The sequence below is a fragment of the Strix uralensis genome, chromosome 17 (genome assembly GCF_047716275.1).
Source record: "Strix uralensis isolate ZFMK-TIS-50842 chromosome 17, bStrUra1, whole genome shotgun sequence".
Taxonomy (NCBI): domain Eukaryota; kingdom Metazoa; phylum Chordata; class Aves; order Strigiformes; family Strigidae; genus Strix; species Strix uralensis.
Genome location: NC_133988.1, coordinates 1,362,675 through 1,387,999, shown reverse-complemented (window position 1 = coordinate 1,387,999; position 25,325 = coordinate 1,362,675).

Genomic DNA, 25,325 nt, shown 5'->3' with positions numbered 1-25,325 from the left:
CACATTAGACATCCTGGATAAACTGCAGGATAAATCACAGCCTGGTTCTTAACCCCTCCCTCCTTCCCTGTGGGTTTTCACTTCTCAGATTAAATTCAATCATTGAGCCAAGCCAGTATTTAGAGAGGCCCCTGTTGTGGTGCAAGGTGGGATCATACTTTGCACTTCTTTTGGTCACTTGGAAGATGATGCTTCAGATAAAAGTGAATCCAACTTACTGTTGTCTCTCTTCTCTCAAACTCAGCCCGCTTAGTGTGTGCTTGCTGTGGAGGGACTGCTGCTTTTTATGTTGGTCCCTCAGTATCCTCAGCTCTTAAGGCTACATTACACTGAAGGCTCTTTCCTGTCCATTTTGCTTAACAGCATGCAGTCCAGGGGAGAGGCTGGAAAAGTCTCTTTTGCCCATTTCCCACCACATTTCAACAAAAGCAACTCTTAAGAGCCACTGTAAGAAACCTTTAGGAGGTGAAAATGTCCACTGGAATCACCAAGAGTGATTTGATATTTTCCCCCACGAGGAAATTCAAATCAAGATGCTTTAGAGTCAGACACATCACCTGCCTCACAGCTAAAGTCAGCTGAAGAGTTTACTAACCTGTGGTATCTGTGCCTGATTTGCTTTGATTTACTGCGAGTCGCTACTGGCAGAAACACAGACTTTGCTGCCATCTTTCCCAGAGTAAACTGATGCAACTGTATGTGTGCAAAAGAAGAAGAGCATTTAAGCTTTGGTTTGCTTGACCTTGGGAGGGTGGGTGACTCTTTGATCATTTCTGAGCTGGGTTTGCCCAGAGCGTCCTCGCTTCTTCCATCAGAGGAAACATTTGAATGTGTTTAGTGTGAGTCAATGAGCGGATAGCAAAGGAAAAGGTGAGAAGGGGAGAGTGAGGCCTCCCCAGGACGGCACTGAGCCTGGCAGCAAGAGGGGGAAATGAAAAATGTCACTCATGGCAGCCAGCAGCAGGGCTGGAACCCAGGAATTCCTGTAATGGGATTACACAAGGCAGGAGCAGATGGACCCTCCTGGAAAACAAAACCATGCAACCAACATTGACCCTGTGCGTGCTCCCACGGAGAGGAGGTGGAAGCAGAGGAGAGAGCAAGGGCTCTCATCTAATATATGGAGGCAGCTGGAACAAAATCAGGGCTCCTGACCCAGCGCCCAGCAGTGAGTAAGCAATACTTTTAGAGGGGCCTCTCTAACTTGTTCCCGCTGTGTGTGTGTACCAGAGATAAGCAGCAGTGAGACTGGGATCCGTTTATTTAACTGTGCAAACAACAGCTGACAGCTAAAATTACAAGCTGCTGGTGAAAGCCTCGCCTTGCGTGTTGATCCACCATATACCCATCCCTATCTGCTTCCCTACTGCGCACGTACAAACTTTAAATAAAGCAAGAGCTAGAGTCCAACCAGCCTTCGTTACAAAGGCCTGCTTTCTCTAGAGACAGGACTTGGTTGCAAATACTCTCAAAAGATAACATATACTTTAATTATATTTTTTTTTCTTTCCTGCACCACTCTAATCCACAGAGGCACCCTCAGCTTGGATAAGCTGCCTGTTGCTGTCTCTCTGCAGCAGTCTCTCTCTTCTGCTCTCTCAGTAGGCAAAATAAACCTTTTCCAGGTTTAACCGACCATGGCAATAGGCATCTATCTTTCCTCCTACAGCTTTTTCTAAATGTGCCCCAGTGTCCCTGGAAGAACATTGCCTCTCATGGGAGGGCGTGTAATGAAATGCCCTCATCCTGTTTTAATCAGTTTTAAATGTGGAAAAGACAGTCATGATCTGAGAAAGGCAGTGTTTCCCTTGCATGTGAATTATGTGATACTGTAGCTTCTTAACATGCTTTACAGTATTATCTTTATTCGTACTGGCAAATTAAATTAGCACTGTCTTTCAAATCTCTGCCTATTTTCCCCCCTAGGCAACCACCAGCAGCACAAAATAAATGACAGTAAGGGGAGTGGATTGCCGTGCTCTTGACGCTAGTCTCTGGATCTTAAGCAACCACCCCTCCAAGAAATCATATTTGTTCTTGTTCCAAGAGCTGAGCTGCATTACACCGTGCTTGTTGCAATTACAGAGCTCCACGAACTGGCACAGAGCCTGGGCCAGCGCATGGGGCACCAGCCTGTCAACCTGGAGCCCTGATGGTCCTTTTCTCTTTAGTTTCCCCAGACATCGACAGTATTTTGATATTTAGGCAGGTGCCCCCTTCGTCCCTTCATGGTCCTCTCCCTCTGTCAGCTCCTCTGAGGCCTGGATGGGGAAAGCACAAAGCGTGGTTGTGGTAAAGAAGGGAAGTCGGAAGCAGAGAGATTTTTGCCACACAGGGTGATTTTTCTGGATGGGAGTGTTCTCTTCACCTGATGCTGAAGCACATGTGAGAAAATGTGTATGGGAAGGTGTAGGGAGTCTATTAATAATATACTCCAGCTGTTTTGGGTACTGTTTAGAGAAAAGATCTTGGTGGAAAGATATAAAAGGTGGGATGGGGTGGAAAAGACTTTCCTCACTTACATCTTTGCCATGCAGCTACCTGGGCTGGGGACTAGTGGGGATTTGTCAACTCTGCAGTCAGGTGTAAATCAAGCTTCATAACCTTGCAAGTGCAAAGCATTAGGAGCAAGTGATTTTACATTAACCACTAAATATTGCAGCTGTTACAGAACATTTATGATCCACACAAGGTGCCTGAACAGAAATGAGCTGTAGCATCTCCTGCAACATTGACTGTAAGCACACTAAAACCATCACTCTGCTGTCAGTCATTTCCATCTGAGAGGGGAGACCTGGCACTCAGAGGAGCATCAGCCCATCCTTCGCACAGCATCCTGGGCTGGCCTCCAGCTCGGCTTAGAGCCACAGGTCCTGGTACCTCCAAACCCCTCCTCTTTGTGCTTCCTCTGTATTCTGCTCTTTAGCTCTGACTGCAGTGTGGTGTCCCATCCTGTGGCACTGTTGTCCCCACTGGAACAAGTGGTGGTAAAAGAGGAGGTCACAGATACTACCCAGTGATTTGACCAATGTTAAATGACCACCTCACTGTTGCTCATAGGTGGGTTCTATGGAAAAGGCCCAAGCCCACAGGCAACACTGTGCAATTAGTTGGGGTGGAGATTATGGCGACATTGCAGCCTTCTTCCCAAAACCTCAGTGTGATTAAACCTGGACAACTTTGTTTCCCTTTCCTGAGCAATTCCTCTGGACTGTACATTGTTATCACCAACCCCAAGAGATGGCCCAAGCCTCCGACCTAATGAAGCTTTCATTTCCTTCTGCTTTCCTACCACCAGGCCAACCAAGACTGGCCGTGCATTGTGCTGGGGAGATTTGCTCAGTCCAAGATTGTGCTTCAGATAAGAGTTTGGATGATTATGATTAATACAACTGCTTTATTTGTCTGACAGGTGGCCTGATAAATAGATATTGTTGCTAGGCCTCTGTTCCTTCCTGATATGATAAACAATACAGACAGCCTGAAATGCTGATGTTTCTGGGAGATCTCTGAAACAAGAGGTCAGGGCAGTCTTGGATAAAGGACTTTGATAAAGGACTTCAGTCCTTTATCCTTAAGTGAAGAGTGATGATTTCATCAAGACCTGACATGTCCTTAGTTTCCAGCAAGGAAAACAAGCAAAACCTCACAGTTTTGAGAATATAGTCCAAACATAGCTGAATGCTCATTAAAGGGCAGAGAGTCTGCAGATCCAACAGAAAAAGTAGCTTAAAATGTCACTAGAAACTGTTAAAATCTTTGGTGAGATTTTCCCCTTTATCTGATCTCCATTTATCATTCTTTCTGTCTTTACCTGACATGAACAGATGACATTTTGGACTTTCTCAGCAAGCAGATACCCTGCCAGTGGCCTGGCATGGGCTGAACAAACCCCTGGCTCCTGAACCTCCCCTGCCCCAGGCGAGCACCAGCCACGGCTGCAGGAAGGCTCCGTCCCATCTCGGGAGTAGCCCCAGCTGCAGACGGGCACATTTTCCTGCAGTTGTGATCCTTGCACAGCTCTGCGGAGCTGTGCTGCTTGTCCTGCAGCCACGGGGACACCAACATGCTCAGAGCAGAGAACAGACCAGCAAGCTCTCGGCCTCAGTGTTGAAAACCCTCTTGCTTCACTTTGCATTACTAACCCATACCATGCAGCCATGCGTCACTGGGACCGACCAATCCCCTCCTTGAATCCTCTGCTGGTCGCTGAGCCATCCTCCTCCTCCCAAGCTCTATAGATCCTGTGCCAGCTTTGCTGTCTGTCTGCGTGTGGGTGGGTGGCTGCTGCTGCTGTGTTGGCTGGGAGCTAGTGATTGGGAAGGTCTTTGTGCAAATTGCTTGAGAGTTATGTGTAAGGGAATCTCACAGCAGTAGCTTTCAGACACTGTATTGTTAATCTGTATAACTCAGACTCCAGAGAAGATTAGCAATGCTGATTATAACTTGTCTATCTCATTTAAGCAGCTCATTTAATATAGGCTCTTCTTGCAAAAGTGTCTGGGAGCCTCCTATTTCCTAACTAATTTTTCTTCTTAGTAGTGGAGCGAACGCTGATATTTCATTATATTGATCAGGAACTTCTGGAGGTAGATAGACAGGACCTCTGTCTATGGAGGGAGGTAGATGAGGGGAAGCTAGAGTCTGCTGCAGAGCTTGGGAACCTGTAGCAAGACTAATGTGCTAAAACAGGCACCATTCTCCACTCAGACCGTGCATCATTGCCTGTTGTCAAAGTGTGAGCTGATTTAGGTACTCTCCTTAATGATGAAGAGTAGGTCTTTTTAGCCATAATTAAGGGGTTTTTTTCCAGAGGTTGATGGTCTCAGGATGAGATCAGCTTTTGTCTGTTGTGTGTTCCTCTCCATCAACCTCCAAAGAATCCTAGATGACTAGGTCCTATGTACAAACTGAAATTGGGGTAAATTGGTGCCAGATGAAAGCCAGCCATGCACAGGTAAGCACTTACCCTCTGATTTACGTCTCACCCTGTGCCTTGGGGCTAGGAGGAGTCTGAACAAACTGTGCTCTTTTAGTGGAGTAGCTTTGGCCACTTTGGCTTTTGTGCTGTTTGGCCACGAGAGACAGGGCAAATGCTGTGTCCTTTCTCTGGTTAGTTAAGGCTATTAGTAACTTTGCTCTGATGTTAAATAGTTTTGCAGCAAACATTGGAACAGTTAAAGGTTTCTGTTTCTTCCTAGGAGCTCTGTTGAATACCCAGCACTGTCCAAAGGTGGTACTGCTTATTTCAGAAAAAAATTACATTTGGTACATGGCAGTTCAAGGGAAGCAAGAGCTTTGCAGCCTGCACAGCAGCCCGTATAGGGGGGCCAGGCCACAGCTGAGGGCAGAGACCCATCAGTTCCTGAGCTGTGCCTACCCACCCAGGTGTCCAGTGCGAGTTATTAGTTCCCACACTGATCTCCGGTTCTCTGTTGATATTATTCCTGTATTTGCTGTCTGCAGCTGGAAGCTCAGTGTTTCCAGAGGACTGTCTTTGGTCCCTCCTGTTGTCAGAAATGCCTAAGCCTGGGTGGGATGGGATCTGTGGCTGCAGGGTAATGTACAGGGTGCCAGGTCCTTGGCTGGCTTCGTTCAGTCCATGTGTGCTCTGACTCTCAGGCACTGGCGATGGCCTAAAGAGAAGTGACTGTGCTTTGGGATTAGATGGAGCTTTCTGGGGTCTGTCCTTTCTAGCCTGCCCACGACATCAGCTAGACTCCCTGGAAGGGGTTGGGTGATGGGGAGAGGGGAGGAGGTTAACATCCCAGTGCAGACCTTGTGCCATCAGGTCTGGGATCAGTTTAGTTGCCCTCTACTCTTTGAACAGCCAAATCTCTCCCCTCAATCAGGCTTTAAGGGAAGATTAAGTGTTCAAAAGCACTACTTACATTTCAAAAACTAACCAGGGCCTGGTGTGAGATCAAAGTGAAAGTGGAGTTTAGGTGTATTGATCAGCCCACAATGCTGGACCTTTCTGCTTTCCTGTATCTTGTAAAGGATCAAAGAAGAGTTTGGAAATGTAAAAACTGTCAACATGGTTATTTTTTCCTAGGTAAAAAGAATTTCTAATCCCAGGTGCTTGCCTCAAAGAGAAATCATTCCTTTGTGGTATTCCCTGGATTAATTAGTGACTACACCTTACGTGCATGGCACTTGTCTCTTCCCACCCCAACCTCCTTACTGAAATGCTGGTTATCTACCAGACCTGGCAAACAACTGTGGTCCATGTGTGGGATACTGTTGTTCAGAGCTGACACTTTACCACTGCTCTTATGTGTAGCTGGAGATCAACCCAGTGTCCTGGCTCTCCTCACCCCAGGGAGGTGACATAGCCCCATGCATCAACACTTGGATGTCTATGAACCTGTGATGATCAGGTAGAGCTGCACTAAAACTAAACCTCTCTGAATGACTTTCAGAAGTGGGAGGTGTCCAGCAGAACATGAGCAACCAGTTTTGAAAATGGGATTGGGTGAGATACCATAATCATCTCATGCTTCATCCACCACGCTGATACAGAGGAGAAAGGTTGGGGCTCCTCTGGTACGTGTCACGCTGCTGATTTTCTGAGTGCATGCCTGAAAGTTTGGCAGTATGATACTGATGGATGTCAGGTGGCCACACACCTGCACTACCATCCACACCAGTCAGCTTTCTGCCTTGGCCAGCTGCACTGGAAGAAGGCGGCAAACGGCCTTGCATTCCCCTGTGTTGTAAATAGTAATAATAGAGCTTCACACCTGTGGATTGCTATTTGTCATAGATAAGCTAATGGCATCAGATTTTGGCCTCTAGGCTCGAAATGACAACTGCTGCATGCACTAGCCTGCCTCTGCCACTTGCTGTGTGCCCAAACAGCAACTGTGTCTGCCTGGTAACAAGAGGATTCAGCAGGAAAAGTAGGACAAAGCATTTAAGTCCTGTTTATGTGGATTTTGGCCAAGCAAGAAACCAGTTTCAGTTAACCAGCGTGACTGTTCTTCTCCCAGAGCAAACTTAAAAAGTCTTTTTCCTTTGTGCCAAGCTCCTCACAGCTGTAAGTAAATTCCCTCAAGGAAACGGTGTGTGGCAGGAACAAAGCACCATGGTAGGCACAGCCCCTCTCCCTGCAACAGGAGATTTCTGGTATGAAACTGCGTTATCAGAGTCACTTGGAGCACGTGTGTGGAGAGGGTAGCAGTGGTAATTATTTAAAATCCTGCAAACCACTTGAACCTGAAAATATGACTCCTTCTCCTTTGTTTGGCAATGAGTGGTGAGGCTGTACCTGCTGTATGGAGGGCAAGGAGACACCTTTTTGGTGTAAAGCAGTAAATGCAACTGCAGGGACACTGCTGTCACTCTGGATGGGTGGCAAATGGAGCCAGTGATGCAGAGCGAAGGAGGGGATGGAGGATTTAACATGACTTCTGAACAACAGCCATGAGATGATGTTCCAGGAGAGGAATAGCCCTCCCGGTGCCATGCAGAAACAAAACTGGTCCAAGAAGTATCCCTGTGACTTGACTGCACACGCAGCATCCCTCAGTCCCACGGCTGCTGCGTACAAATGTACTTGCCTTTCTCACACCTTCCTGCAAAAGTACAAAGAATGACAAGCTTAAATACTGCTAAACACCAGGAAGCTGTGCCTGGTGTCAGGTTGCCATTGCATATTGATTTGTTGCAGGGTGGCTCCTATAGCTGCTCCCTGGAGGTTAAAGCTCCCCAGATTTGAGTTTCAGCTTGTGAAACTGTGGTCCAGTCTGCTCTGCCTTTAAGAAGATGCTGCCGCTCGCTCAGATGAGTCCAGCACTGCCATGCCTGGAAAAAATATTTACTTGCGAATGGCAGTAGCAGAGAGTTTACCTCCTTCTGCAGACTTTTCATTGTGGGAGTTCCTCCAGGGGATTTGAAATTGAATTGCTGCCTCCGTCTCTGCCTGGGTGAGTGTTGCCAGCGAGGCACGGAGGACGTCAGCCGTGCAGGGCAGTGCTCTCTTGCCACTGCTCACGTCTGGCTGCTGGGCTGGTTTCCTGCTGCTCAGCCACATCCACCATCCATGGGCGAACACTCGCCCAAGCTCCAGCTCCGCGAGCTGCAGTATTGCGGCTGTGCTGGGCACAGGGACTGAGCAGGACAGGGACGTGGGGCTGATCGCTGGGTCACAGCCAGTTCATTCCAGGACACTGACAGCAATCATTATTTCTGCTGTTGGAGCCATTTATTAGAGCATAGACTGATCAATTTGCATTGGAGGAGATCCTAATCCCCCTCCCCAGAATAAATTTCCCCTGCCTCAAATAAAGACCTTCATCCCCTTCTGCAAAATCATGGTGTGACTTTTCCCTTCCAGGGGCTCCCGTGCTGGGAGGACAGGGCTCTCCCAGTGCTCCCAGAGCTCCTGTGCTATGGAGTTAAGCAAACGCTGAGCCTCTGCCCCCGCTCCTGCAGCCTGAGACTTTGGTTCGGGGGTGGCTGCCATGTGCCAGCCCAAGCTGCCCTCTGGGCTTGTGCCGCTTCCCAGAGGTTGTGAAGGATTCCCAGTTCTCAGCGCTCTCCTACGGCGCTGCTGAGTGATGCTCAGGCTCGTGAAATGGTCTCCTTGCGTGACTGGGTCACCTAATGGCATGGCAGGGTTCCTTCCCTGGCTGGGTGATTGCTGCACAGCTATTGAGAACAACAGGTGCCCACACTATGTAATCTTGAACTCTCGAGACTGGGGGATTTACAAAAATAATTCTTTAGCTGTTGGAATGGTTTCTGTAACAATCTCAGCACTGCAAAACCGAAAACCAGCCTGGGCCTTCAGCCTCCTCTAATTGCACAGATTTTTCTCCTTACTGTAACATCCAGTAAGCGAGGACTTGCTGGTCACAGTCTAGCGGACAAGTATGTGTGGCCTCGCAACTAGTTTCTGATTAAACCTTGCCACAGCCAGAAAGGAAAGGTCGCAGTGTCTGAGCCCCAGAGGCCAAGCTTGCACTTACCCTGCAAAAGTACTCACCCAGCCCACTGCTTTCCATTGCAAGTCCCTCTGGTTTTTATGTAGCTTAGCAGAGACTTTGGGCTGTGGTTGAATAATTGATCAAAACCATCCAGGCTTCACAGACTTGAGCATAACTTCTTGAGAAGTTTCATTGCCACACAATGCTTTAAAATGAAGGAAGATTTGAGCCTCACTGTACCTGGGTGTTTGGTATCTGATCTCGCTGGAGCTCTTAAACTATACATCATCTTTGCCAAATCTTCCATGGTTTGTGTATTGCAGCGATGTGAATGCATTCAAAACCAGCTTTTCTCTTATAAAAAGGACTTTAGTTTTACTCCCTTTCCAATGGGTTCTTTTGGATGATTCAGAGGATGTTGAATTCTCTGAACATGATCATTTAAGGAAAGGTCTGCGTCTTTAGCTGCAGTGAAAGACAGAGGTCTGTAGTTCCAGCACTAGCTACAGAGGACATGATTTCATGTCCATTTTGTGTGGCAGGCTTTATAAACAGCACACTGAGGATTTTAGTCAGTCCTTGTAGGAGTTTATCCTCATCCTCCCAGCTTCCCAGCTGTGCTGTGTGGGGACATTACACCGGTGAATATAGAGTTGTATGTGGGTGTATGTATTCATACATGTGTATGTGTCTCACCCCTGACAGGGGAGATGGGGAGGGGGAGAGTGTGGCTGCTGGTGTCCTAAGTGACTAGTAGCATTCACCTTACCTCAGCAAAGCTTTTAGGCAGGTTAACACAACCTGCCCATCACCTTCCCAGTGCTGGGCAATAAGTAGTGACGCAGGATTGACACAGAACAGGACCTGGTGTGTAAAACAGCCCACAGATCTGACATGAAACCATTCGCCAACAGTCTGTGTTGTGAAGGTCCCCGTGGCAAAGTGGCTCCTTGTGCAGTCTGAACCATGAGGTATGGACGGGTCACGAGTGTAGATGTACACACTTGTGAGGTCAGACATCTATAAATAAGATCTGATGTGAACAAAAGAAACACTAGTAATGCACTTGTGTGCATTATAGTGTATGGATGTGTATTTAAGAGCCACAGACGTGCACACTTCGTGGGTTTTATTCCTGCCATGTAATTCACACAGGCTTCAGCACTCTGGGGGTTTCATCTGGGGTCTGCAGTGGAAGAGCCACGGCAAAGCTCCCTGTGCGAGATGAGGGGTGGTGCGTCGCCATCCTTGGTTGTGCTGCAGCAGATCTGAATAATGGGAAGGCGCATGAAAGCTCCCTTTCTTCCCCACTTAATCCCGATGCTGTCTTGTGGGAGACAAAAAGTATGAGCCACTGTAGAAAGATTTGTTGTCCTTTATTCCTTGTTCCAGATACAGGCATAAAGTGACCACGCGGCCGGTGGAGGACAGGTGTTGTTCCCCCGGCTGCTGCTTGGGAAACGCCCTGTAAAGCAGAACAAACATCCCAGTTTTTGAATTTCTTGCCTCCTACCGATCTGTCTTGCTCTCCCCCACCTACAGACACTAGTTAAGCACTAGAAAGAAGCTTAGATCAGTGGTGACTTGTTGTTGCTCTTTAATTCATGCAAATGTTCTTTTTAACTATCTTGGAGTCTTAAACAGCCTCTGGGGAACCTTCTGTGTTTATGATCATTGAAACAAAAGTTGATTTCCTTTAAGCACAAAACAATCGGGGAGTAGAGGAAAAGAGCCGGTTTTCTTTTCTTGCAAATACGGTAAATTTAAAGGTCAGGTATAAGTTGACATATCAGTGGGCAAGTCAACACTTGGAAGAATTCCTCAGAACAGCAATAAAAAGTGTCAGCTTTGCAGCCTCACAACAGCACACTTTTTTTTGGTCTGTCTGTATCTGGAGTCATAAAGACCTTACAGAGTCTGAGTCAGGCTCTGGTTTGGACTGAGGTTTCCCTGCTTTGGTGCATGCAGGGATGTGTGCAGATACCCCACAGCAGGTGCAGCAAGAGCCCTGCTGCCACGTTACAGCTGGAGTACCAAGTTTTACTAAAAGTTTGGGTACAGACACTCAGACGGCCTCAAAACCTAGCCAAGGGTGAAGCTTGTGCTGCAGCCTAGCATCTTCCCACAACAGATGTGGCTCCAGATCCACCCCCTCCTCATTTCATACATAGTCCAATTCCCACTACATCTCTGTCTTCGTCTTCAGAGTGGCGAGAGGCAGCACTGACACACGTCAGCGTGCTGGATCAGCCCTGAATGGAAATGCTAACTGGTTTTCCCAGTGTATCTGCTGCAGTGCTGTAAAGATAGATGTGGTCTCTGAACCCTTGACGTCCTGTGATTGCGAGGCATGCGCTGGCTCTTTGGGGACACCGCAGCAGCTGTTTTATGAGTGGGCAGGTGTAACCCCTGCTCTGTGACATGCGACTCAGCTCCAGCTCCCTGCCAGAATGCTGATAGCTCCCTCCCAGCTACGTGGTGGTGCAACAACTGGAAGTGCTTGATCTTAAGGTACTAATGCTGAAGGGCCAGGTGAACATACCATGAAAGGGTTGTTCACCCTGGGAAATGGATTTGAATCCTTTAAACTGGACGCCGTGGTAGGTACAAAGCCAACCTTCTTCCTCTTGCACAGTGGAGTTAATGTGTTTGCAGGCTGAGCACTTGCTCTGCGCTCCCTCGGTGGGTTTGGGTAAGGCTGAGGGTTTCATGGTCGCTCGCACAGCGCGGGGCAGCCTCCACTGCCTCAGCATTGCCTCTGTGGGACATTTCTGCTCAGTGAGCTGCCTCAGGTGGCCGGGTTAAATGTGTTCCCCAGCTGCTTCTTTGATTTTTAGCTTTAACTCAGTTAAGGTCAGTTTGGAGCAGCTGTCCTGGCTCAGGCTTTTACTCCCTCTGACAGTGGTGGCCAGCAGCTGCCAAGAGCAAAGTATGAGAATATGGAAGGTGCATCGTGCTGACTCCCCTGAGTGCTCCCACAGTGACTCATAGGGTTTCCTAAACCTGAGCTGCTTTGTGCTTAGGATCTCTTCAGGGCCTGTCTTCCCTCGTTCTGAAATCATGCAAATCTCCTACAGCAACCTGTGGCAGAGCTGCACATCGTTGTTATGTGTATGAAGAGCTTCCTCTTGTTTTCAAGCCTGCTGCCTGCTAATTTCAATTGACATCCAAGAGTTCTCTTATTATAGGCAGCAAACACCCTTTTCTCCTTACCATCCATGCCTCTTGTGTTTTCACAGATGACTTCTGTGTCCCCCTCCCCAGTTGTCTCTTCTCTAACCCTCAGCCAGCACAAGAAGAAACTGCATGGAGCCAACATCCTAAACTTCCTGCAACAGCCACTGACAGGGATGACAATCTTATTTTGCACCAAATGAACTGGTCTCAGCATCTTTCCCTGTCTTCTCCGTATGCCAACGTCAAAGACAGAGGCCCTTTGCTCACAGACCATCTGACACCAATTCACTTGTTCTTTGTGTCATAAGTTATAATCTAGCCATTCAGAGAGACATGTAATAAAGAAAACTAACATGGCCTCTAAAGTCAATGAGCCAGTAAACAGAGGGCTATAAATAATCAGGAGAAAGGATCTAATTAGCAACAAAACTCACTTGCAGTACACTGGATGCTTACGGCAGCCTCTAGTCTGAAACCGCCTGGCGTGCTCTGTCTTATTCTGGCAGTCACTGGCGTGATCTCTTCTCGTGCCCATAAAGACAGAAAGACTAAGTTGCATTTTGGGAGCTTTTTGCTCCCCAGCACTGTGCTGTGTGATGGCTGTCTTGTAGGTCTCTATGTTGATGCTACTCAGAGCAGCATCAGACCCCTGAGAGCCCAAGGCCAACAGGAGAGCAAAGCTCTCAGCGGTGTGTGCTCACATCTGGAGGCAATGCTGTGCCCACTGCTGTCAGCAGTGGCTGTGCAGGTCCTGAGCCACTCACTCACTACCTGGGCACAGTGTGGCAGGATGGCAGAGAAGGTGCCTGCCCTTGTTCCTGTAGGCTGGGGGTTTGCTGAACAAGTCCCAGGCACATGCCCACTGCACTTGCCATGCTTTTAGAAACCAGTGTGGAGAAGTTGAGCGTTCTCTGCAAGTTGATGGTGGTCTGTGCTGCTGCTAGCAGAGTTTTGCGTGGCAAAATCTGGATATGTATCCAGACCCAGATGGGAATTACATCCAGCTGGATGTGAATCCAGCCTCTGCTAGGTTGTATATGCCATGGCAGATCCACTGGGTATGAGCAAGGAGGGATTTATCTCTGCAGAGCATCAAAGCCTGGTGACCAGGACTGCTGTCATCCATTCCTGGACTTACCACTCCCTTCGTGCAAACACGGGCTGCGTACCTGGGACTGGAGGAAAGTGTCTGGATTTCTGAACATGGTCAGTTTTTTCATTGTTTGCCTGCTGGTATCACAGCTTATCGATAACACAGTAGGTGAAGATAGATCAGCAGAGAACCCAAAATGAGGTTAAATTGAACCCAGCATCTATGATTTGATGCATCTCTGGCTTGAATTTAAGGAAAGGTTTGATAGATCCCCAACACATTCTGGCAGACTATCCTGGAGTCTGCATCTCAGGTGGAGCTGCTGGCTGAAAAGAGATCATTTCATCAAGGAAGCTTTCCGCAAAGCCCTGTGTTTTCTTTATTTTGCACCTGTTTGCTTCCTTACCCATAGTTCAGTTTTCTCCTTATCCGTCCATGTTTGTGAATTCACCTCAGATTTTTCAAAGGAAAACATGCTGTTGATCAGCATCAACCCTCAACTCCTGAATTTTCTGGGAATTACTTCACTGATCTGAGGTATTCTATATCATGTGTCAGTAAAGAGTAATTTTATTATTAGAAGAATGATTCCATTTGGTCAAACCAGATTGTAAAGATCCCTCTCCTGTGTTTTACTGCCTTTATTGAGTACCCAGCCATATGCCTCTTTAGTATCCACATGCTATTTGGTTTTATTAATGCTTGCATCTGCTGGTGATTTGAGCAAGGGCCAAAGGTTCAAAATTGAAACTCAAGGACCCTCTACTATTAAAAGATTTTATTAGCCATAAATCTGTTATAAAGTGCCTGTGTTGACAATAGGGAATAATATAATCAAACCTCTCTCCCCACCAGTGACAGCCCTACTCTGCTGCAAGGATCCACATGAATTAATCTGTCCTGTTAACCATCCCAGAGTAAGTGCCTTTCAGGAGAAGAAAATACTTGAGCAAAATACAAAGAAACATCTGTGCTCTTATAAATACACCCTGCTTCCCATAGGGGCACTTACATATATAGATGATGCTCCATTCCAGTACGAATCTCCTGGGCCATGTACTTTGTGTCGTTGCTGTCTCTGGTGCAAAGCAAACTGCAAAATGTTTCAGCATAAGAATAGTGGCTGTGTGCTTGCTTTGTGCTGGTTAAAGGAGAGTATGCAGGGCAAATGAGATACCTCTTGTACTCCATGTCTCGCTATTGCTTGTTTGGTTTGGGGGGTTTTTTCTACCTTGGGAGAAATTTGATTAGCTTCAGTCACAGCTTGCTTGAGTAAAGTTAAAAAGTTAAAGTTAAAAAACCATAAAACCTGTTCATGGGGACTTCTCTGCCTGTGACCCTCTGCACATACAAGAAGGGACTGTCCTGTGCATAAAGTTACTGCTCCCAGAGGTATTTGCAAGACTTTGGGGCTGGGAGGAGCTGAATTTCATGCTGATTTCCAAGACGTGCCAGTCCTGTTTCCACCTCAGCCACAAGCTCTTTGGGCGACTATTTGCACCTAAAGGCTGCTAATTCCTTTTCTTAAAAGACTGTGGTACTGTTCCTATGACAAAGGCTATTCCAGCTTGGACATTTCCTCCTCTTGTCTGTAAATGCCATGGGAAAATGTTACTTTGCAGCCTGACAGCCCTTCACAGTTACCATTCAGTATTAGCAAACCCTCCTTTGACTCCCCTGTCCCTTCCTTTTGCAGTCTCTATAATCATAATCCCAAACTGGTGCTTACAACTGCATGGTACTTAGGTGCACTCTGAAATAAAAGTCTAATTGCCATCAAAATTGGGGGAACAAAGCTCTTTCTGTAGTAACAAAAGGGTAAATGAGGAGAGAACTCAACTCCATTCTCAGTTACTCCTCTAAACACAGAGAACCTGGACATTTTAATGGCACTGTTCTAGATGTATACCAGCACAGCATTTTAAAAGCTTACTTCAAGGAATTAAATGAACATGATTCTGAGACAGAAGGCTACCAAAAATAAAATAAACCCCATTACTACCTAGCTCCTCCAGTCCTAGGCGGCCAGGCTCTGACTGCTTGGTGGCAGAGTCCGAGCAGTCCTGTAGGTGCAGCGAGCTGCCCCCCACTCTGCATGGGGCTGTCTGCCCCTGAGCCACCACAGCACCAGTTTGCAGGGAACAGCAACTGTGATTTCAAACCTTTCCGGTCCTTTTATTCAGGTTTATGTTTCCAGAACAGCTCTGGAAACTACATCCAGCACAAAAGCAAATGACAAAAGCAGGCAATGCTTTTATAACTTAGAAACACAGACAGAGGTGACCTCCTGCCGGCAGTACAGCTGGGCACTCGGATGGAGCACATGGAAGCAGCAAGTTCATATCCTTTCTCCTTCTACCTTTCATGCTGTGATTGTGCTCAAGAGAAAAATATTTCATTGTCCAGTAGTAAAAGCTGACATTATTGTCCTGCCTCCATCTGTCCATCAGCTCCCTAAAAATTATGTGAGACAGAAAACAACATTGTGAATCCATGGTGAATGATGGGTGGAAAGTACAAAGGTACCTCCCAGAAAATTTTCTGCAGAGACAGAAGTCCTGGCACCCTGCCTCCATCTGTTTGTAAGCATGCACAATTAAATGTAAAAGTTTGTCTTGTGACTGACCACTACTGCTCTTACAAAACCCAAGAGTTCTGTATTTCTGGCATGAAACTGAGATCTGCTCTTGAAATGTCATGAGAAATGTACAAAGACCCCGTTTCTTCCTGCCTGCTAACACTGCCAGCATCTTGCTGGCTGATCAGTTCTTTTTCTTCACTCTGGAAGCCAAAATAACAATAAACACCCACCTACCCCCCCCCCCCCCACTCCCCCCCATGGTTTGGGTTTTGTTTCCTCTATGCTTCATTTGTGTTTCTCCTGTATTAAATTTTGTTGGGGCCGTTTCACGCATAAACTTTTTTTTTTTTTTTTTTTTTTTTGTGCTGGAGAAAACCTGAGAAATTACTTAATGTGACTCCATTTATGAATCTCATTGTGACAGCAGCCTGTCATTGTTGCTTCTGCAGGGACAATGTGAGCGAGAGAGGGGAGTGTGAAATATGACAGTCAAGTGGGAAGGATAGGCTTGGGCTTTTGTAATGTTTGACTGGGCTTCAGAAGGTTGATGAACTTCGTGATTTTGAGGCAGATGTTCTGTTTTTATTTGCTCAAAGTACTTTCTCCCCTTTAGACAGGAGACATTGGTGGCTCATGTCATTTGCCTTTCGTTCCGGGGATGCAGAGTGGGAAATAAAAGCCTGAAAGCATTCACAGAGGTGAGCATGCAAAATTCAAAGCAGACTCCCCAGAGTTGCATCTTCAGTAGCTATGCAAGGGCTGGGGCAAGAAAGCCTAGGGCTTTTGGGCACAAGGGGAGAAGTGGATGGGGTTGGATGTGGTTAGGATATCGTCAGCATGTTCTGTGGTGGATGCAGAGGTTCTGGATGTTAAGACGTGCCTTATGTTTCAATTATTCTGTAAGCTTTCAGCCACCCACAAGCTCATGCTTTAAGTACCCTTTTGAGAAGGCCTGAGTGAAACAAGTCCATTGTATTTTAGAGTCACTTACTGCTGGGTTTCTCATGCCAGTGTTATGGTTGGAAAATAAATGGGTTTTCTTTTCCTTTTGCAGAAACTTTCAAGCACTTTCACCGATCTTAAATGGAAGAATAGTTTTCAGACACATAGTAACTTCTCTTTCTAAATCCTGCTTTCCCAGAATTACTCTCGACATGCATCTGAAAGGATAACTAAAAATAAAATATTGACAGTTTTGTCACTATCTTAAAGGTGTTCAGAAACCAATGAACTGAGCTTAAAAGTGAGATTGTTGCTGCTATTGTCAGTGGACAGCAATTCAGTGCACTTCTCAGCAAGACCTAAAACTACTGCTCCTTCTCTGTGACTCCCACATAATGCTGTGTGCTGTAGCTGGGGGGTAAGCACTAAACTTATTTAACAAAGACTCACTTCAACCATTGACTCAGACTAGGAGAGGAAAGGAGGAATGTCTAACTTTCTGCTCCAGAAACTCTTGAAGCTTTAGTTTGCTTCTTTGCCAAAGAGAAAGGTGTAGAGTGGAATAGCTGGAGGTTTTGGCAGAGCTGGAAAGTTGGGTACAATGGAAGAAGAGACACGAACTAAATGGGCAGATTTATTAGTCATGTTCCTGCCATCCAAAGTATCTTAATCTCACTACTTCTGTCATCAGTGATTCCCTAGATATTCCAGAGAAGCTTCTGCTTCTTAAGGGAATTTCACAATTTAAAGATTCCTTATGCACAAAAAGGAAAAAAAACCCTTAATTTTAACTTCCCACAAAACAAAGTGAAAATCACATAGCATTTAGCAAGTTCTGCTTTTAGAAGTGCTTTACTTTTAACTCTTAGTATAAATTATACTACGATTCCTTAGAAGAAAAATGTGATGTTGGGACTATAAGCTATAGGCACTCTGTTTTGCCAATACTAACATGGACGCTGGAGGGTTTTTCTCGTCAAACCCCTAAAGTTCCCATCAGATCTTTGCTTTCATTATTTTTCATGGAGAAAAAAATCTTTTAACTAATAAATCTGCTATCTATCTGGGAAAACATTCCTAATTCAAAGTTGCAGAAGAAAGGGATGATCCATTCTTGCATTTGATGAGCCATAAATACCCATTTACTTTCACTACTAAGTAATCATCTTATTACAATCAATTTTTGGAAGTCTGTAGAGTCCAAGTCCTTGCTCAGTAAAGCGTACATGACACATCCCCAGGGGTGACCTCCCACAGACTGCCGTAAGCATAGCCAAACCCAGCGAGGTTTCACATCGGCTTCGGCCAGCTTTGCATTCAGCTGCAGGGAAGATGGGCCAGTGCATGGAGCCATGAATTTTTTTTTTCCCTAAACACTTTTTGAGTCCAGAGCTTTTCAGGCAGATCTATCCAGTTTGGGTTCTCAAGATGAGATGATATCAGTTTCACATTTCCTGCTTCTTTGCTCTCTGTTATTGTCTGCTGGGTCAGTGATACTTCGGATCATAACATTTTGCTGTGCCTGAAGTCAGCAGCTGCCTGAAGTGGTTTGATGAACCTTAGTCTTGTGCCACTTGAATGCCCCTTGTCTACAGGGAGTCTGTGCTCCTCCGCTGATCCTTCGTATGGCCTCAAAAGTGTCTCCACATGACCCCACCAAACATACCCCCGCCCTCTGTGTACAGCAGGCCAGCATCTCTAGCCCATCTCTTTTTGGAAAAAATGCCCTGAGATCTCTGGATGAAAAATGCTTTATAAAAGTCTTGTGCTCTGGAGAGCAATAGAATTGAGTGAGAGCCTTTCTGTGGAATTTGTAAAGCCAACTACAGCGTTTAATGGCAAATTACGTCTTTACTGCAGGACTCCATAGGCGGGTGTGTTACCATTCGCAAAATGCCTGGAATAATCCATTTCTCTAAAAGCCTTAGGACACTAAGTGAACTGCATGAAGCCCCTACAAATACAAAAATAGTCCAGACTGTTCTCCTTTCATTTGTTTTCCAGTAACACAGGGCTTATTTTGTCTTCTCTGTTGGCCCCTCAGACTAGTCCACAGTAGCAGGATTCTACTCTTGCTTTAAGACAGTTGCCAAATTCATTACTCCTCAGCAATGTGCAGAGCCCCTTGTCACTGTGGTCACTATCTTGAATCCTGACAGCTGGCTTAGGGTGTTGGGCTGAGCTCCAAGAATAAACATTTTCTAAGGCATTAAACTTTATAGTGATTATCTACAGCAATGGCTTCATCTGGTTTTTGGAAATCCATCTGGGGTGGAACTTTTTTGTGTCTTTTGGTGAACATAATTTGATATAAAATTCATGGCTTCTCTTTAGAGGGGTCAGTGCTGCTCTGTGCACAGGCAGGTTGAGGGGGGAGGTAGCAATCACTTGTTCAGAAGATATTCAGAGGCTGTTTGGGACGTGTGGACATGTGGGTACAGGGATAAATCCTCTCCTCTTAGGGGGTGCAGAGCAGGTGCTGCCTGCAGCCTGCAGGATACAGGAAGATCCTCTAAGAGGAAGATTTTTACTCTCATGGTCCTCTCATTGCAGTAGTCTACCCCAGAGCACCCTTCCCAGTTAACCCAGAGGGCTCTCTGGGCTCCATCATCCACCTAGACTAAAGCAGTAGCCTAACCCACAAACCTGAATTCACACTGAATTTACAGCCCATCTCTCTTTGGTGCACAAAGAGCTTATAGCAACTGTTCCCATCTGAGATACCAAACTGCTCGTGGCTTGCAACAATTTCTTGGTAGAAAACGTAGTTTATGCAATATTATAACTCAAAGGGTGGGGCTTGACAAAACGCATCCCCTTTGTCTTCACAGCAGTAGTAGCTTCTCCACATCAGTCATAGCATCTTCACATCTCTCGCCCTGGCAGCCTCAGCCTGTGAAATGTGGGACGTTCCCTGTCGTGACTGCTCACACCACCCGGCCTGTTGGGTCCCACGTGTCTGCGCAGAAGCTGGAAGGGAAAGGGTGGATTTTCAACAGCTGCAATATTGAATCGGGCACTTCAGCGATTCTTCTTTTCTCACTCTGGCATAGGAAGGGGAGGGGATCAGAGAATAAGTGGGAGGAGGATCATCATTTAAGTGCAAACATTAAAGCTGCATTTAGCACCTGTCTAATTTTTAATATGTGCTTAGCTGTGACATGATATTACGTACTGAGGTGAGTGACAATTTATGCAGCATTTCTAGATGAGCTGTAGCATGGAGAGTAACTGACTTTTTTGGCTTGACAATCGCAATCCAAGCCAAAAAAAGGTGTATATCTGGGGGGAGAGAAGGAGGATGTCTTGGGGTTTTCTTCCTTGTTGTTAAAATGAAGGGAATTTTGAAGCCCAGTGTTTTAAAAGGAGGACTATCTTAGTCTCTGAAACATATGTATCATTTCATTTTCGGAAAGCAAGAGTACAAGGAGGTGACCCAAAGCTGCATTTTTTCAATTAACAGATGATATCTAAAAAGAATATTCCCAGCTTTCACCCAATCCTGGGGCAGCTTCCTCTTAACACAGCACCTGCATGGCCAGCCCCTGGTATGGTTTTCACTCCTTCATATAAAGTACATCTTACTGACACAGCCTGGCAGTCTGTCCCAAGGCAGTGGACAGTTCTGTTCCCAGCACGAGGCACTAAATTAGACAGAAAGCCACTGAACAGAAGTGCAAGGGTACAGTTAGAGTCTAAGACAGCTGAATTGCTGGACAGTCTCATCACAGCACTGGGGCCAGCCTAACTTTGCTCAGCTCCCAGGGCAATACTAAATCCAGCTTCTTCCCCAGGACTCAGTGTTTCTCTCTCAGTTACTTTGATAGCCTCTCCCCTGCTATAGTCCATCATCTGTGTGGGTCTCTGGGTACTTCCAGTTGGTGCACAGAGCGGGTCCATCTGACTCCTTGAGCCTTAGCGACCGATTCTCTGTTATCTTCACTCCGGCACATTTGTTGACACAGCAAAGCACAGAGGGGTTTAACTGCTCACTCGCATTGGAACAGCAGGCAAAACGTGGCCAGGTCCCAGCAGCCACTTCTAGAAGATTGTCATTTTGCTGAGTCCAGCTTAGATCACAGAGAGGAGAAAATAATTGCTCTCCTGTGCACGGCAGCTTATCTCAGTGCACCATGGGTGAATTTCTTCCTTATCTGAAAGGCCATTGAAAGACCCATGCACTGCTTGTTTCATACAAAACTTTATGGCAGGTTTTGGTCTGTGCACAGGGTGACTTTCTTTATTTTTATTTTTTTCTAGCCAGCATAGAGAGAACAAGCCCCAGCGCAGGAGCAGAAGATAAGCAACAGAATGCCCTTGCACCTTCTGGTCCCTATAGCTTAGGTTTCAACTGAGTGACCCAAGGCCAAGGTGAATATAGATCTGAACTGAAAGCAATGCTGTCTGGTTAATAACATCGATACACAATATCCAGCTGGCTGTTAACAGGAGAAGGGTGTTTTTCAACTAATAGTGATTTTTTTCACATAAGAGTAAGATGCCAAAAAACAGCTCAGTGTTTTTTCTGGCACAGACTGGCTCTCTGATGATAAAATGCCTTTTCCTGCTCTCCTCACTGCCCCACTGAAATCTGTGTTTGATTAGCACCTACGTCTCATCAGATGTAGGCACCACAGGTTTAACAGCAGGGCAAAGTGCCACCTCAGCATGTGGACATCAGTTCCAGCATGCCAACACTGCTGCCCACAGCAGGGGAGGTCTCAGGAGGTCTGCTGGCAGGTTGGCAGCAGCAGTACTACCTCCTGCCTTGGTGAACAGGGTGAAAACTGTTCCTCAGCCTCAGCAGATAAGTTCCAGGTCATCACTGGAACAAGCTTCTGCAGCCGAGCCGTGACCAGGTCTGCTTTGGGACAGGGCTGGCTTCTTGCGGCATGTGGTACCCTGTCCTCCAGCATCACCCCAGAGGGCACCAGGGGTGCTCAGTACTCCCTGTGATATGTGCAATAATTCCTGCTTCCTGAAAGTCTCTTTTTATGACCTTCTTGGGGCACTAGGACTGCCTAACAGACCCTGCTTCACAACAAAGATACAAGAGACTACGCTTAGTCCCAAGCCATCCAAGTGAAGGTGGAAACTTGCTCGAATTTCTGTCCAAATGCGCCCAGCCCTCATGTGGTGTGCAAAGAGCCCACCAGCCCTCACATGCTGCCCTGCCACAAAAGCCACCAGAGAGATTTGTGATGTTCCTGGGCACAGCGCTGGAGGTGCTGTTATCCTGAGCAATGAAATCACACGTGTAGCGTGACTCTGCATCGTGCTTCTTGCATGTGTGGTTTGTGGATGTCGAAAGGTAGAGAAAAACATCATTTAGGATCTGAGCCACCTGGGCTGTGGTTGTGGCTGGTGGAGTGCCTTTTGTACTTGTCCTACTCCAGATCAGTTGTGAGGTTGGAGTGGGGCTGGGTGGAAGCTCTGCTGTTATTTTGGGTCACTTTGCCCTGTAATCACTGCAGCACAACATGGCAGCATACAGTGAAAGATCTCTCCTTCTCTCCCTGCCACCTCACTTCACAGAATCACAGAATCACAGAATCATCTAGGTTGGAAAAGACCTTGAAGATCATCCAGTCCAACCATCCAACACTTACATAGGCTCAATCATGTTCTCACTAGAGGCAGTCGAGCCACATTCATTGCACAGTTTGTTTGCAAACTTGGCATTTTTCATCATTTAATAATATGCAGCAAATGGTTTTTCACACTCTTAGAGTAGCCCCATAAAGCACCGCAATGAGCTTTGGCAGTGATTTTACTCAGAACATTTATTGCATCAGTTGTTGAATAGAACTGTTTGTGCAATCTTAATCAGAAACCTGCCCCCTATGTTGTTTCCACTAATAGGGTAGAGGGGAGAGGGGGACAAAAAGGAGTTTTGGGTGAGAACCCAGTTGCTCCAAGTTGCAAAATCACAGCTTTGTGGAGTCACTAAATCTCTGCTGGAGGTCAGACCCCTGTGTTTTAAGGTAGAGGGAACCCTGTTGTTAATTAGGGGCAATTTTAGGCCTGTTTTAGGCAAACGACCTCATTTTGTATAGTAGCAGCATATTCAGACAGGGCCTCCAGGCAGGCTGTGCCTGGATTTTAGCAGGTCTGTCATGGTTTCCTACTCTCAGTATCCCAAACTATTTAGCCGTGCTGGTGTCCCAGGACCCAAGGCTGACAAGGAGCAGGCGCAGATCTTCAGGGTCAGGCAATGCATATAGGGAGCCTATTCCAAATTCTTCAGATGGTACCTTTTCCCCTTCCAGAAGCCCAGAAACAGAGCCAGCCAACACAATCACTGCAGTGCAGTGGTCAGAGGGAGGGAGAGGAGAGCCAGCTGGCTTCTGTGCCTTGGGGTTTCATTGGCTTTGGAGAGGGACGCTTTCAAAAGCTGACATAGGTTGGGGGTGCCTCAGTTTCCAGATGTTTCCAGCTGTCTCTGGAATGAGTGTTGGATGGGACTTGGTAAGACACAAGTTGTGTCCAGTTGGCCAACAGTTGGATGGGCAGCTGGGACCTTCGGGGGTGAGTGGTGGGAGTTGCTATCACCAGAGAGAGGGATGTCTTCTGCTGGGTGTTGTAGGCAGCTCTTGCCCTCTTTATACAGCTCTATCCACTGGATGGAGGCACAGATTGATACTCAGGGAGTGTAAGTTCCACCGTGAAATAACTATACCTCCCCCCCCCTCCCTTTTCAGCCACTTTTCCTCCTGGGATCTCTCAGTTAACCTATAGGGCCTACAAAGGTCAGCAGACTGGCTGATACAGGGGCTAATTCACCCACTGGTGGGAGAGATTTGTGCTGCAAGAAAGCAAACAGCAAATACCAAAATAGCAATGCTGGTATGGGAACCCCTGCTCCAGCATGGCACCTGCAGTTAATCTGAAAGGACATTTCCAAGGACTGCAGTAACGTGGTCCCTACCTCTGTTCTTGCTTTCTCACCTGCCTGTGCACAGACAGCCTCTCTGCCTGCTCCTCACAGCTCTTTCAGCCTACAGTTGCTTCTGCACATTTCAGCAGGGCAGCAGTAATAGCATCTCTGTCATTTATGCCATGTGTTGCTCTAACTCCAGGCTAGAGCAGCCCAAAGGGCTTTTACAGGGACATCCATATAGCAGAGCACAGGCTCGTTGAGCTCCTTTCCCCTCCTCCCATCTATGTGAAGAGCATGGTCTGAGCTTCATGCACAGGATTTGCTGCACCAGCAGGTCTAACTGCTTTATTTGAACAATGTACCCTCCTGCTCTCTGTGCCACCCACGTCATCCCCCTCCAGTGTGATCAGCTGTGGGGTCCCTCCAGCTTTCCGGAGCAGAGCTTCTCAGAGCCCGGGGTGAGCTTCAGGCCAGCTTGGTCCTCTCCTGCCCTCCACAAATTAGCAGAGTTTGATGCATCTCATGAACCTATGGCAACACATATTGGTAGGGGAAGCCACAAAAATGATGAAAAGGTTTTGAGAATTGGGCCTGTGAGAGACAGGCAGGCTCAGACTGGAGAAAAGATGACTGTATGGCAGTGAGAGTGCTGTTTGCAACTGGAGAAGAGGCTGTTACGGGGCAAGTGAGGAGAAATTGTCCGTGTTAGTCACTGACAACATGAGAACTAACGGGCTGGGGCTGCGGCAGGGAAACTGCCATCTAAGTGCTAGAAGACATTATAACTCTAAGCAAAACTGATGCATTTCAAGTGGGTAAATGTGGGAGTGTCAGCTCTGCGCAGCTGTGGGAGATTCAATATGTTAAGAGTCAAATCATGTGTTACTGGTCAATGATGAAGAGACAAGTCGGCATTGGGCTGTCAGCCCTGCACAGCTGGGGGAGATTCAATACTGAAGAGCCAAATCGACATTGGCCAGGGAACTCTGTTTGGCAAGCTTGGTGAAGGTGGAGAGCTCTGCTCAGGGAAGCTTTGCTTGGTGAGCTCTGCCCTGTGCTGGCTTGGAGAAGCACCAGCTCTGCTCTGCACTGGCCCAGAGAAGCAGCAAGGCTTGGAGGAGAAGCAGGCCTTAGAAGAGAGATAAGTCAGCTCAGGGAAAGTATGGAACTGTTTGTGGGAGAGAGGGTTGATGACTGTCTAGTTGCTGATTTGTTTATTATGAATCACAGAATTAAGAATTAATGAAGTAAGAGCTTGGATGAGAGCATAAGCATGTATTATTGTATGAGTATGTATTAATGTAAGAAGAAAAAAAAGATATTAAAGAAATAACAGCCCCTGCCCTGCAGAAAGAAAGAACATTGTGATGTGTGAATTATTTTGGCTTCTACAACATAGTACAACTTACTACATCTCATTAAAATTTAATACAGGTAAAGAGAGTCTGTGGCATTCCTGCCGCTGGAGATGCTCAGCACTGGGCAGACCTCTGTCCTCTCTTGGAAGAAAACACCAAGCAAAGCTCCTCTCTCAGACACAGAAGACACTAACGGAGCAGAAGTGTCCTCCTTCCCTGTCCACACTCACCAACATATGTCCTGACCTGCTGCCCAGCAGCACAGAATATGCGAAGGGGAACCACGGCAGTGTCTCCTCACTTGGACTTTGCAGCCAGGTTTCTTTGCCACATTTCATCCATGCTGCTTCGCTGCTTGTGGCAC